Genomic DNA, 14,488 nt, shown 5'->3' with positions numbered 1-14,488 from the left:
CTGTCACGACCCAAACCCGGCCCTATGGGTTTAGCACCGTAATCGGCCAGTAATCCGAGATTACCGAAGGCCTGCAGAACAGTAGTACAGTAAAACAGAGTACAGGGCCTGGCGGAAGCCAATACAGTAAATGAATAATGTCCGTTGAGCTGTGTCAATCTGTATGCCAAAAAGATTTTTCATGCATTCACATATACAAACAGTACAGTCTATACAAAATTTACAGTCACACAGTACAGGGACCTAATCCCTTGATAACAGTACGGTTAGCAGTTAACAGTCTATACAGTAATCCAAACAGTATGGAGACAGACGGGGGAAAAACAAGACACCCCAAAGCCATAGCATGGCAACTCGGAACCTCTCAGTGAGGCACAAAGGCTGGCTTGACAAAACTGGAGTCTAACCCACGCTCCTAGCTCCGATCTGGCGGCTGAGCACCTACATATATATATAAACAGTGAGCTAAAGCCCAGTGAATAACATAATGCGTAAAGGGGTTATGAATGAAATGTCCTTACAGTAATGAAATCAGTTCATTAAACAATACTTCAGTCTTTCAGTCAGAACAGTTATTCAGTCATATGTGGTACATCCATTAGCATAGCAGTAAACAGTAGGTCTTAAAGACCGAACAGTAATGATGGCCATCAATTAGTAAACAGTAGTGGTCCCACGAGGGAACAGACAGAGATCTCTGTAACAGTAACAGTAAACAGTAGGTGCTAAGGATGCCACAATACAGTTCAGAAGATAGGACATACATTCATTCAGTAAACAATATCAGTTCAGTAAACAGTTTAGTTCAGTATTCAGGAGATAATCATTTGAACATATCTTTACACAATCGTTACTCACAGAGTTTGGGCTACAGTATGCTAGAGCGTGTCTCCTCAGTCGCCAACCCTACACAGTTCACAGGTTGAACACCCACTAAGCTACACAGTTGGGAAAGATAACAACTTAATCCCTAATTTGCCTCGGTGTGTTCTACATCTATATCCTCAAGAAGATGCCTTAAACTAGGTCTAAGAATGCCTAGAATGGGATGAGGATACAAAGATGTGATCAGAAAACAGTCTCGAAATTTTCAGAAAAACAGAGTCCCGCTCGAGCGCATGTTTCCCCGCTCGAGCGGACATGCAACGAAGGTACACGCTCGAGCGTAAACTTTCCCGCTCGAGCGTACTGTAAAAGTACTGGATGGGTGAAATCTCTGCTCGACGCCCGCTCGAGCTTGAGACATGACTCCGCTCGAGTGCCCAATCCTCCGCTCGAGCGGACTGTAAAACAGTGCAGAGAGATGCTGGATGCTCGGATTTCACGCTCGAGCGTCAATTACCCCGCTCGAGCGGGAGTGCAAAATCTGGAAATCCCAGATTGCACCTCCAAGCTCAAACTCACATTCAGATGCATCAAAACCAATCCTCTTGGGCCCATTTTCTGGAAAACATTTGTAAACACATAGAATAACATGGTTCAAAGCTCAATTTGAGAAATCAAAGCCCAAGGGTGTTTAATTCAAACTCAATTTCAAACCATTTTTCAAGAACAAGATGAACATGCAAACATGCATGAATTCAAATCATTTTGAAGCTCCAACTTGATGCTATAAGGAGCCAATCCATTTCAAAACATGATGAAATCTTGGACTTAAACATAATTATGAACATGCATGTAACCTTTTGCCATGAAAACAACTCAAACATCTACAATTCAAACATGCATGCATGAATTATGCTCTATATCAACATGTATGAACTAAAACATGACTTAGCTCTACAATTTAACATGGACCATGCAAGAATTAGTTCAAACACAAAAATGAGAAGATGAAATCCTTACCTAGGTTCCTTGAATGCAAGTCTAGAGGTCCAATTTAGCAATCTACACTTCAATTACCAAGCAATTCTTCAAGTTTTCGAGCAATTCAAGGTGAAAAACCAATTTCTCTCCCTCTCTACTCTCTAGGTCGGCAAGGCTCAAGAAAGGGCTGAGGAAATGTTTGTTTCAAGTGTATACAAGGCAAGGCTCACATGTTATATTGAGTGGGCCACTAAGGGTGGCAATTTGGTAATTACGGCAAACTTTGCAATTAACTCGTTTTAATCTAATTTAATCATACCTAATCAGCTTTTAGATAAATACACTATAAAATCACATTAATTATGAGGATCATAAAACACCAATCAATTCCCAATTCGGCCGCCGATAAGGCCTTCAATTAGCAGTTTAAACACAAAACACAAACAGATCAAATAATCAATCAACAGATAAAATGCAATTCAAACAGATGTACTCATTCAATCCAATTCCAGTTTTCAGTCAGTCAGTTCAGTACTTTAATCAGTTCAATTATCAGTCACAATCAGTTCAGTTTAACGGTAATCAATGTTTAACGGTAAGCAGTGGTGAGGGTTATTACACCATTCTATGAAACCCTATAACGAAATGCCCTTCTTCAAAACTACCCCTTTCACCTTTGTGAACTCACTGGGTTGGTTTATAAAATTATAAAAATATGATTTGAATAGGTTTAGGTTTTTTATCTTTGTTTGCGTTGGTAGTTGTTTGGATTCCATATATATATACACTTGAAATTTGGCTTGAGTGTGTGAAATCTGATGCGTGGGCAATTGAATTTTGTACTCATGTAACTGATATGAAACTGTAATTTTTTATATGTTTATTGAAATCTGTTTATGTTCATTTTAGATTTTTCAAAAAGTATATATAACAACAATCTCATCTTAATATGTACAAAATCTATAATACCAACATATCCAAATATTTTGGTCAGTCCCATATGTGGGGCTATGGGGCATTGGTTAAAGCAAGAATAATAAGACTTATCTGATAAACTGAAATATTTGATTATTAATCAAATATGGTGAAAATGGAAACTTATGGAGAGAATATCAAGTCCAGTCGATTCAAGACCCGGGACTACTTCAGCCAGATTCTGTATGGCAGAAGAAGAAACAAGGCAGAAACATTATTTCTCATACAAGATTTTAGTCTCAAAAAAAAAAAAAAAAAACACACACACACACACACACACATCTTCAAATTGCAAAAGAATCTAGAAAATCACATATTGAAGTCACTCCAGGCCAGGTTTCTTCATTTGGCTTTCCAATAATGCTTCACATTAAAAAGAAAATTGTAAGAATTACACCATTAAATGGCATTAAGAAGTTATAACAATCAGTGGGCATGTTTGCATATATATATATATATATATATATCTAAGTAATATAAAAGCTAATTTGAAGAAAGGTTTGGCATATATATCTAACTTATATAGAAGCTAATTTGAAGAACGGTGAAGGTAAGAGAGAAAAAAATGAGGCAAATCTAGCTCTCAAACGAGCTAGGACACAAGTCAAAGCTATTGATGTGATTTTGTAAATTGTCCAGTTGGTGTGTCCAAATAATTGATAGTTCTATTTATATACCATGTTTTGATTTCATTCTGTTAATTGAATACAATCGAGTGGAATCATATTTTTAATGCAACGAAAACAAAAATTAAAATTCACCTGAAAACTTTGATCACTTGAACAAAGTCAGTAGCTCCATCGAAAAAAGGTTGTTGGATCACCAACTTAGCAAATACACAACCTGCAGACTAAATATCAATTGGAGTAGAGTATTTTTGGCCGCCAAGTAAGAGTTCAGGTGCCTTGTACCACAGACTTGCAACCTGAAGAACTACCCCCACTGTATGAGAAGATATACCACAATGACTAGTGGAGAATTCAAAACAATTGAATTAATTGATGTTTGGATGTGTTTTTGATGTGGAACATGCGTTTGAATCAAGAAGCCCCATACAAGCATATATATTTTTTCATAATAACCAATTTTGTTGGTCATCTTGTTACAAAGTAATTGCAGTATGCATATTTTATTTTAAAAAAAATTTGTGCTCTATCCTTTTGTATTTTTTCTATAACCTTATCACGTTCCGCCATTTTACTCTTATGTTTAAAAAACAAAAATAAAAGAGCATCCATAAGCATGATTTTTTTTTTTTTTTGGTTAATTGATTGTATGAGTTTAAATATTTGTTCTTACTAATGTGATTGGTTTAAATTTTTATGTTGTTTTTCATACTGATAATAGTTTTTTAGCTTTCTCTTTTAGTTTAATGTGCTTATGTTGTTTTATAATTAGTGAAAACTAACTAGAATTAACAGGTTGTGCCTAATTTTTTCGCCTAAGGTCTCAAATTGGCTAGAGATGTCCCTTTATGTGAAGAAACCAACTACAAACCCATTATTCTTTCCCCAGTGTTAGATATAGGAAGTAACTTGAATTCATTTGCAAGTATGCGTTTACAAGCAACATGTGAAGAGAAAGAAAAGGAGTTTGTACTAAATATTTATCAAAGCATATATTTCTAACTAAAAAATGTGTTACAAAAGAATAAAGAAGTAATGTAAATCACCTTCTAATATGCAGTGTCAAATACCATTCAGTTACTAAGAATGAAAGTTGAAACAGGCAAGTTCTTATTTGTCATAAATATAAACTGTTTGAGAGGACTTGAAGCTAAAAAGAAGGCAAGGGTAAAATAACGTACAAGTGAATACCTTTTTCCTTTCGGTATATGTCTGAAAAGGAACACCAATTTCCCTGGCTGATAGTAGGGTACTTGCTTATGTGTTTTTTAAGTTATTTGTTTTGAATTGATAGCAAGGCACTGGCAGATGTGCTTATTTATTTGTTTGATTTTAATTTATAGCAAGGTAGGCAGGTGTGCTTTTATTTATTTATTTATTTAATTTTAATTGATAGTAGGGTACTTACTGGTGTGCTTTTTTTTTTATTTGCGTATAATTGATAGCAGAGCATTAGCTGGTATGCTTATTTGTTCATTTGATTTTAATTTGTTTTCTGAATTTATTTGTTTTGAATTGATAGCAAGGCACTGGCGGGTGTGTTAATTTATTTGTTTGATTTTAATTTATAGCAGGGCACTGGCAGTTGTGTTTTTTTTGTTGATTTGTTTGATTTTAATTGCTAATAGGGTACATATGAGTGTAGATTCAATAGATGTCCATATTGACCCAGATGGACTTGCAGCACAAGAAAGACATGAGGAAGGTCAAGTTAGAGCTAAAACAAATGAGGAAAGCCTTTTGTGGTGAAGATTCTGAGAATTCAACTAGTTCTAATGATAGTGAGCAGGATCTGATGGGTCCAACCATGATGACAGCCAACAAATGGACACAGACAATGATAGTTGACCAAACTTTGTGAAGATTATTTTGTAAACAGTGTTACTTTTTTTGCAAACATTGTTACTTTTTTCAACCCATTATTTTGCGAACAGTGTTACTTTTTTTTGCAAAGCAGTGTTACTTATTTCAGCCCATTATTTTGCGAACAGTGTTACTTTTTTTTTCCCCTTTATTAGAAAAAGAAAATTGTAAACAATGGCAGACTTCATGGATAGCTTATGTGATGGACAACATTTGGATGGTTTATGTGAATAATATTATTTAGTGATGCTTCATCATTTTGGATAAATATGTCCAACTTGGATAAATATGTCCAACTGAATATTTTTTTTGTTGCAATGCCAATGATGTATGTATAGGTTGTTGAAATTTATGGACACCAATCGACTACACAGTGGATACATTGATTCCAATACTTAGTATGATATTTAGGCACGGAATGTGATTGAAGGAGATAATTTGTTCCATTTCTTAGATGTTCTTTTTTTCTAAGTTGTTGAAGGATAAATTAGGTTTTGCTTACTAACAAGGAATTTCGTATTACTGCTTTTTGTAGCAAATACTGTCATTGTTCTTGGTATTTTTAAAATTTGCAAAGAACTATCGTTGCACGCCTTCTAAGTGGGGAGATGACATGAATTATCACTTCTTCTGCATTAACAATATGCTTTTCTTTCTTTCTTTTTTCTTTTTTTTCTAAATAGAAAATTGAGAAAATTTATTAGTTATTTTGTTACTTTGCCAAGGACTTGTCGTCTTACTCTCCTAGCATTTGAAATGTGTATATGATAGTATACACTAATGGCACAATTTTAGTTGGACATGAACTCATTATGCAAAAAAAAATTATATTGTACTGTATATGTAGCAATACATGGACTCTTACTCCAGTTTTTTAAATAGTTTCCCTACGAACATTTGGAACATGTGTGAAATTTTTGACAGATTGTAAATGTAACAACTAAGAGTAATGTGATACATTTAAATATCATAAATAATTTCATCACACCAATCTTGAGCAACACTATAAATTCCATACAAATTGAAACCCAAAAACTAATATGTTTCTTCAATCGTCCACAAAATACTACCAAACTGGGTTAGTTTATTCATCCATGTTTCTCCAACCATCTAATATGTTCATAATTGCGAAAAAGCTTAGTGCCAAAAAGGATGTTCGTTATCAATCTTTATTTTCCTCCTAGCCTTCCGGAGCCTAGAGTACCTGGTAAAAAGGAAATTATGCAAATTTATGAATATCTTTTTATTTTTTATTTTTCTCAAACTATATTTTTTATTAAAAAAAAAATTATTGAAATTTCACTTTGAGAAAATATCATTTTTCCCTCAAACTATAACTCAAAAAACAATCCAACCACTATTCTCTTAATAATATCTACTTTATATCTAAATTATTCGAGTTTGCATCAATTTTACTTCACCATCACTTACGGTCCATAATCAACTAGAAGCTGCTCATGTGGCACCCAAAATATCAATTAGTTCTTTAAATAAAATGATGTTATAGATAGTTTGTAGGGTAAAATGAAATTTCAAGTTTCATTGCCATGTTAGCAACTTTCATTGGATTATAAACAGAAGCTAACAGCGGGGGTAAAATTAATTCAAAATCAAATAAACTCAGTGTAAAATTAATATTATTAAAAAAACAGAGGTTAAATTAATTTTTCAGTGATAGTATGAGAGGCAAAATGATATTTCCTCTTTTACCTTTATTAAAATTATTAAATCTTCATATTAAATTATATTAGCATATTTTCTAATAATAAATATTAATTATTATGATATTAATTACATCAACAATTTCTTCGCAGATTAGGGCATAATTTACATTTTGTAAAATGGTAAATTACACCTTCACCCCGCTTAGATATGAATACTTTCTCACTTTGGTCCAAATTGTAACAAATATTATACTTTTGTGATGGAAAATGCGGCATGGGTCAAGTTCACCTTCATTTGTACAAAAACCTCCGTTATAGACCACCTCAACATGCAATCCTCCATCGTAGAACACTTCCATTTACCACTTGCCATGACCTATCTATTTTGAAGTGGGAAAACAAAATTCTCTAAGTGATCAAAGTAGGAAAGTTAATTTTTAAAATTCTACAGTTACCCTTAGAAGTTAGCAATTGGACCAAAAATAAGAAAAGACAAATAATATAGGGACTAAGGTGGGTACAATGACAAACAATATATATCTAAGAATGAAAATACAATTTATTATTTTTAAAAAGCAGTGACGGTAAAAAAGTAGTGACCAACTACAAAATAATAGGCAAGGACTAATATTGGTATGTCCTAGAGTTGTAAATGTGTCAAAGTGATTTATAACCGACGTCATCATTTGGACATAACGACAACATGACACTAGTAATGGCAACAATGCTATTATAGTGGTTTCAGTCGATGATGATGGTTGTGTTTCAGTGGATCAAATGGCATGATTAATTGAAGTTGGTAACAATAACATTGTTGTCTAATTCACTAATAATGACAAGGGAAGAAAGAGTAAGAGTCGATGAGATAGTCATAGCAAAAACATTTCAGGTAGAGAGAGAGAGAGAATCATAGAGCGAGAAACGTAGTTGGGGTGTCATGCGTTTTTGTTAGTGATAATGTTTAAGGTAATGGCAACACAACAACATAATTATATAAAAATGGCAACTGATCAACCGATCAATTACTATTCAAATATTTACTAAATTGATAGTAATGATTAGGCTTTTACTAATTGATTGGGAACTATGAATAAGTTGGGAATTAATTGGTTTAGCATGGCTTATGAAAACTAATTGATTATTGAATCAATTATGTTTATTAGATCAAGGATCCCTACAATCATTTGTGATATTTGAATCTCCCTTATATTCTAATGGATTGTACAATCAATTGTGATTGTTCAAAACCCTGGCTACTAATCGATTGTATAATCAATTGTGGTCTTTGAATCCAATCGATTTTGCAATCAATTATGATTTTTCATTCACTCTAATATGCCATACCAATTGATTACACAATTAAATGTGTTTGAAATTTTAAAAGTTGTGATTTTTTGTTAATGTTGTTATGATTTTCGGGACAAAATTACAATCAACGTGCTATGTTATGATTCATTAGTAAAAGTTATGATATTTTGTTGATGTCATTATGATTGTGGAAAAAAAAGTTATAGTTATTGTGTTATGGTTATGATTCATTAGTAAAAGTTATGATTTGTACTACCAAAAGTTATGACTTGTTATGGTGAATCATAAAAAAAAAATGTTACGATTCAAATGTTATAATTTGTTGGAAATAACTACATTTGTTATGAGTCGTTTTCATATTGTTATGATTAATGGTGTCTTTGTTATGACACCGTAGTGTATATGATGACATTGTTATGATTCATTGTAGTAATTGTTATGATTTTTTTTAAAAAATTTATGATTCTTTCATGTAACCTGTTAAATGACCTGTTTAGCAGGTGACTTTTTATGACGTGGCACAATATGGACCACACAATAAATGCATATCATATGCCCTTTTAGAAGGTGCACATTGTAGACTTTTTCCTAAAAAAATATTACTCCTACATAAAAAAAACACAACCAATCAATAAAGAAAAGGAAAGTACAAAATGTATCAAAACTAAACAATCCCAGAATATGAAGCACAATCATTTGCGAGCACAACTCAAACGTATCAAAATGCAATAACAATCATATAAACACCATAACAATCAATCTTAAAACATACCAACCGACAAAAAGTTATTACAGTTGTATGTAAGTATTTGTAAAGTTCAAAATTTATTCTTGGCTACTAGTGTAGGGCAACACAACAATCAAAAATACCTAGATTAGACCGAAGAGGATGTAGTAGGAAGAGATGGCTGCTGCAGCATTTGTATTTGGTCCTTTCTTGCAGAGTTGAACTTGTTTCAAACCCAATCAAATGAATTTGCAATTGTCGGTGAGTTGAAATTGTCTCGCACCCAAACAATTGCATTTGCAAGTAACCTATCAACAAAGTGGATGATGAGTCCATTAGACAAAATGTTTGCCAAAATCATGGACAAGAATGGTACCTATAAAATAAGCTGGCCGAGAAAACTTATGTGACAAAGTGAAACCAGGGAAATACTAGAAATAGCTCTGGCGATGGAAGTAACATAGCCCTCCATTTGAGGGCAAGTTTTGCAGGTGATTTACATTTGGTTAAAAAGTCTTGGTGCCAGACGGTAGATGCATATGGCTATAAGGAAAGTCCATATGTTTGCAAGCTGTGCCTCAAATGGATTCACTATCTTGCCATTACACATCAATGGGAGGAGAGTGAATAGAAATGGAAGGTATTTGTATATGGCATTACATAGAGGAGAGGAATTCCCACTTTGTACAATCATATGCAATCACAAACAAAAATCAACAACACTCTACTTTAGATTAAAACTTTTGACATAAAAAAAAGGGTTATCGAATCAAATTGAAAGAAAATTATAAATTTAGAGTCAAAATCAAAGTAATTAAAACTACAGAGACCGAATTAACGCAATGGGCAAAATACATACATCCACCCATGTAATTTGCCTTAGGGTTTTTTTTTTTTTTTTTGGAATTAGTATTCAAAATGAGTTAGATAAAAATAGGAGAACAAAACAGAGTAGTAGTGCATGATGTTCCTACATACAATTAGGCCTTAGAAAAGTAGCAGGGAGCTAGTCTTCTCGCAGTTGTTCAAGAATTACATCTATTTTCTATATTATTATAAAAGGATTAATAATTCCATGACCTAGAAATCTTGGTCTATGTTTGTTTAGACGATATAACCTTGGAATTAGACTAATAATTCAACAAAATATATAATTTTACATTTGGTGAAAAAAATTGAGGTTCAAACTAATAGTCCATCTGGATATGGAATTCTCATATGGGGAACCATTGAATCTTAAGAGAGGAATAAGATACAAAATGGGAGATTAAGAAAAAGTTCAGACAAATTAATTAAAGTACAAAATTGATAGAATTCTATCAATCCCTCTTCATTATCCAGAGTAAATCCAAACTTGTAATAAAATACACAATTCAAATGAATTAATAATCTAAAGAGTAATCGTCCTAAGAATGCTATTATCATCTAATTCTATCAACTCAACTCAAACAAGAGAATATAGTAGTCTAGTAGACCACTATATATCACCAACTTAGCTGGACCTTTTATAATTTGGATGCGATCAAATATCGAAATGAATTTCCAGGCAAAGGTATGGAGCAATCACAGCTCCAATCTTAGATGCCTCGAGGGTAAATGAGGAATATAAGTACACATTATTTGTGCCATTGAAATTTAAACTTCTAAATAGAATTCAATTTTTCACGTTTAAACTTTCGAACAAAAATAAATTATTCAAATATACATTTCGTTCGGATATAAACTTGAGATTTTTTTTTTTTTTTTTGGTTATAAAGTTTATATATGGGTTGACTTTTGTTCAGAAATTCATATTGAATGACATAAATGATGTATACTGAGATTTTCTATGATGTGCAAAAAAAAAAAAAAAAATCCCTTATGGAATTATATTTGAAAAGGATGACTAATTCTTATAGTATAAAACTAATAAGAATTCATGTTATTTAATTTTTCTTCTTCTTTTTCTTTTTTTTGGAGGAATAATGTTTTTTCTTTAAAATAGTAGGATTAATTGGTTATTTTCTAATTACATCATTTTCTAAATTTTAAAATTATCATTTTATCTCACTACACCTTCCATAATTTCAAATATATCATCAAACACCTAAGTAGCATTTGATATAGTTTTAGAATCATGATTTAATAATTGAGTTGTATTTTGAGTTTTTGTGAGTGCTTGAATCATGATTTGCAAAGAGAAAATTTGTTTTATTATAAGTTTTGAAAAGAATTTTAAATTTTAAAATAAGAAAAGTTATTTGATCATGAGTTTTGAAAAGAGTTTTCAGAACTTAATTCAAAAACTTATAACTCATAACCAAACTCTTTTTAAAATTCAGTTCAAAAAAATAATTATTGAAAAAAATAAAAATTTTATTTAAAATATTCAAAAAATTCCAAAAATATTTTTTATTTAAAATATTAAAAAATATATATTATTTTTTGTTAAAAAAATATTCAGCTAGTGCTTTAAAATTACTTTTGATTAGAATTTTTTTTTATTTATTTTTATTTTTTCAAAATTACTGTGACAAATTAAATTTTATTTAAAAAAATTTTGTTAATTTTAAACAAAAAAATAATTTCTACATTTAAAAAATATCAAAAAAAAAAATTCAAATAACAAGTGGCAACTAAAAAAAAACACTATTCTAATCAACCGACCGGACGTCCAGGAGAATGTCTGGGAGGATGTTCGGGTGGACGACCAGTTAGACTCAAAAATTCAAAAACTGTCTGGGAGAATATCTGGACAAATGACCGGGTAGACCCAATTTCAAAATTCAAAATTCAAAAACTCTATTCTGCCAAACGTGTTCTGAAAAGAATTTTCAAACGTAAGTGTGGAATCAATTTTTGAAAACTATATCCAAATACAACACTGAAACAAGAGGGTGGAATTATGATTCCACCCCTAAACCAAACACAACCCTAAACTCTCATCTTCTTTTATACCCCTTAACATTTCAAACCCTAAGGCCCTATTTGTTTTGGATGATAGAGAAGGGAATTAGATTAATAGTGAGATGGAGTCATAAGAATCATATTTGTTTTGAGAAATGACCACAGGACTAAAAGTTACATGTCGTTGGAAATACACCCTCGTGAGGAAATTAGCAATCCCTTAAAGAGATGGTATTCAAATCTAATCTCATGGGATTAGAGATAAATGACTATTTTACCTCTCATTTTAATATTAAAATATAATAGTATAATAATATATTTATACTAAAAAAATTGTATCAACAAAAAATAATATATTAAAATAATATAGTATCAAAAAATATATATATTTATTTATGAAATATATTTTTTATTAATAAGAAAATATTAAAATAATATAGTATCAAAAAATATATTTATTTATTTATTTATGAAATATAATTTTTATTAATATGAAAATATATCAAAAGAATAATACTATACAAACAAAACAATTCATACATAATTTTTATACATAATAGCGTAGTTCATCGTGAACCTTTCACTTCAAAACAAAACACCATTGAAAATTGATTTATTTATAATAATATTATTATCACATCATTCTTGTCAAGTTTTTTGTATGAATTTTATGTATGTTTAGAAATTTTCATATCAAAAATATTAACGCTGTGTTTAGTTAGGAGATTTGAAAAGGGATTTAGAAAAAGAAAGGGAAGACATGTGTGAAACTGGGTGAAATATAGATATATTTTATTCATATTTCACCTTTCTTTTCCATTTTCTTTTCCAAATCATTTCTCAAATCCCACAACCAAACACTGCGTAAGAGTATCTATCGAATTTCATACAATTAATCCCATAAACAAATATAAATTCTTGCTCGTCCACTAGTCATGATACAAATATAATTTTTCTTAATCCCCTCACTAACAATCTCACCTAACCTAACTCTAAAAACAAACGGATCCTAAATCCACACTACTTCCTTCGATTGCTAGAACTACTTTCGCAACTCAACCCTTCTCTAGCCCTTCCAGCACCATGACCCATAATCCACTCAGACCACCTTTACGGTGACCTAGCTCCCCAGCCACCTTTCCACCGTGGTCAATCCTGTTAACATGTCGTACAGTAATTAGATAGTTGGGGTGGTTAATTTTTCGATACAAACACGAATATGGCACAACGACAACACAAGTGTTGAATGGATTGTGTTTCGGTTGAACACATGTAATGAATCACGGTTACATAACTAGTGGTTGGCAGTGACATAATGTGTAATGCAAATAGGTCAAACAAAATAAAATATTAATTACGTATTGTGCTGGACTGTGTTTCGGTTGAACACATGTAATGAATCACGGTTACATAACTAGTGGTTGGCAGTGGTGTAATGTGTAATGCAAATAAGTCGAACAAAATAAAATATTAATTACATATTGTGCTGGACTATGTTTCGGTTACACGTATGTAATGAATCACAGTTACATAACTAGTGGTTGGCAGTGACATTTTGTGTAATAAAAATAAGTCAAACAAAATAAAATATTAATTACATATTATGCGTCACTCAAATTACATATTAGTTCATAATTGTAAAAAAAAACTTGGACATTGTTTATTGAATTTAATTTTGATATATATTTGTTTTGTTTTTTTAGAGATGGGATTTTGATATATATTTGTTAAATAAGTGAAAATTATACCAAATATATGTTAAAGTATATGAAATATAAATTAAAATTTTATTATTAATTAATTATTTAATAATATGGTAAGTTTTATATTAAAAAAAATATGGTAAGTTTTAATAAATAAAATATCCTAATAGCTTTTCACTTTATGAGTCACAGTAGCAAATTAGTTTCGTTTAATTTTAAAGGGTAAAGTGGAAAAGTGGAAAGCATCCAGAAAATTCCAGAAGGATCGATGAAAATAGTAGGAATAATTAATTATTATAAAATTTTGTTAAATATTTATGTATATATATATTTTATATTTTTTTAAAGAAAAATGCTTGGGAGCACTAATTAGTGCTCCCACTAATTAGGTGGCGGTGGGTCCCGCCATTAATGATGTGATGTTTTGGTTTTGGAGTTGTATTTTTTTTTTTTTTTTTACTTTTTTAATGCATTAGTGCTATTAGTGGTGATATTTTTAATGGGATGAATCATTGTTGTTTTTTAAATTTTAGTTCTTAATAATAGTACTACTAATGATGATAAAAAAAAGTGCTAACCACTCCTCAACGATGTTGATGTATTCTATAAAATAAAATAAAAAAAATTATTAAAATATGTAAAATGTTATTTTTATTTAATTTTTAACAAACTTGAATGATCACCCTCTCCTTTCGTCTAATTTCGTAAGAATTTTTATAATAAAAAAATGTTAGAGCATACGTTAATAAGAATTTTTATAAAAATATTTTTATTTTTTTTATAAATAGTTATAAATAAATCACATTATTTTTTTTAATTTATATATATCTTGTTTGTCTTTTATTCTACCATTTTTATTACTCCTTTTTTTTTTTTTTTTTTTTTTTTTGTAAGGTAGAAATTGCGAGGAAGAGGAGGGACTCATTGATG

This window comes from Camellia sinensis, chromosome 10 (assembly GCF_055761805.1).
Source record: "Camellia sinensis isolate YWXY chromosome 10, ASM5576180v1, whole genome shotgun sequence".
Taxonomy (NCBI): Eukaryota; Viridiplantae; Streptophyta; class Magnoliopsida; order Ericales; family Theaceae; genus Camellia; species Camellia sinensis.
The sequence above is the reverse complement of the archived record's forward strand: the minus strand, read 5'-3'. Positions refer to the sequence as shown.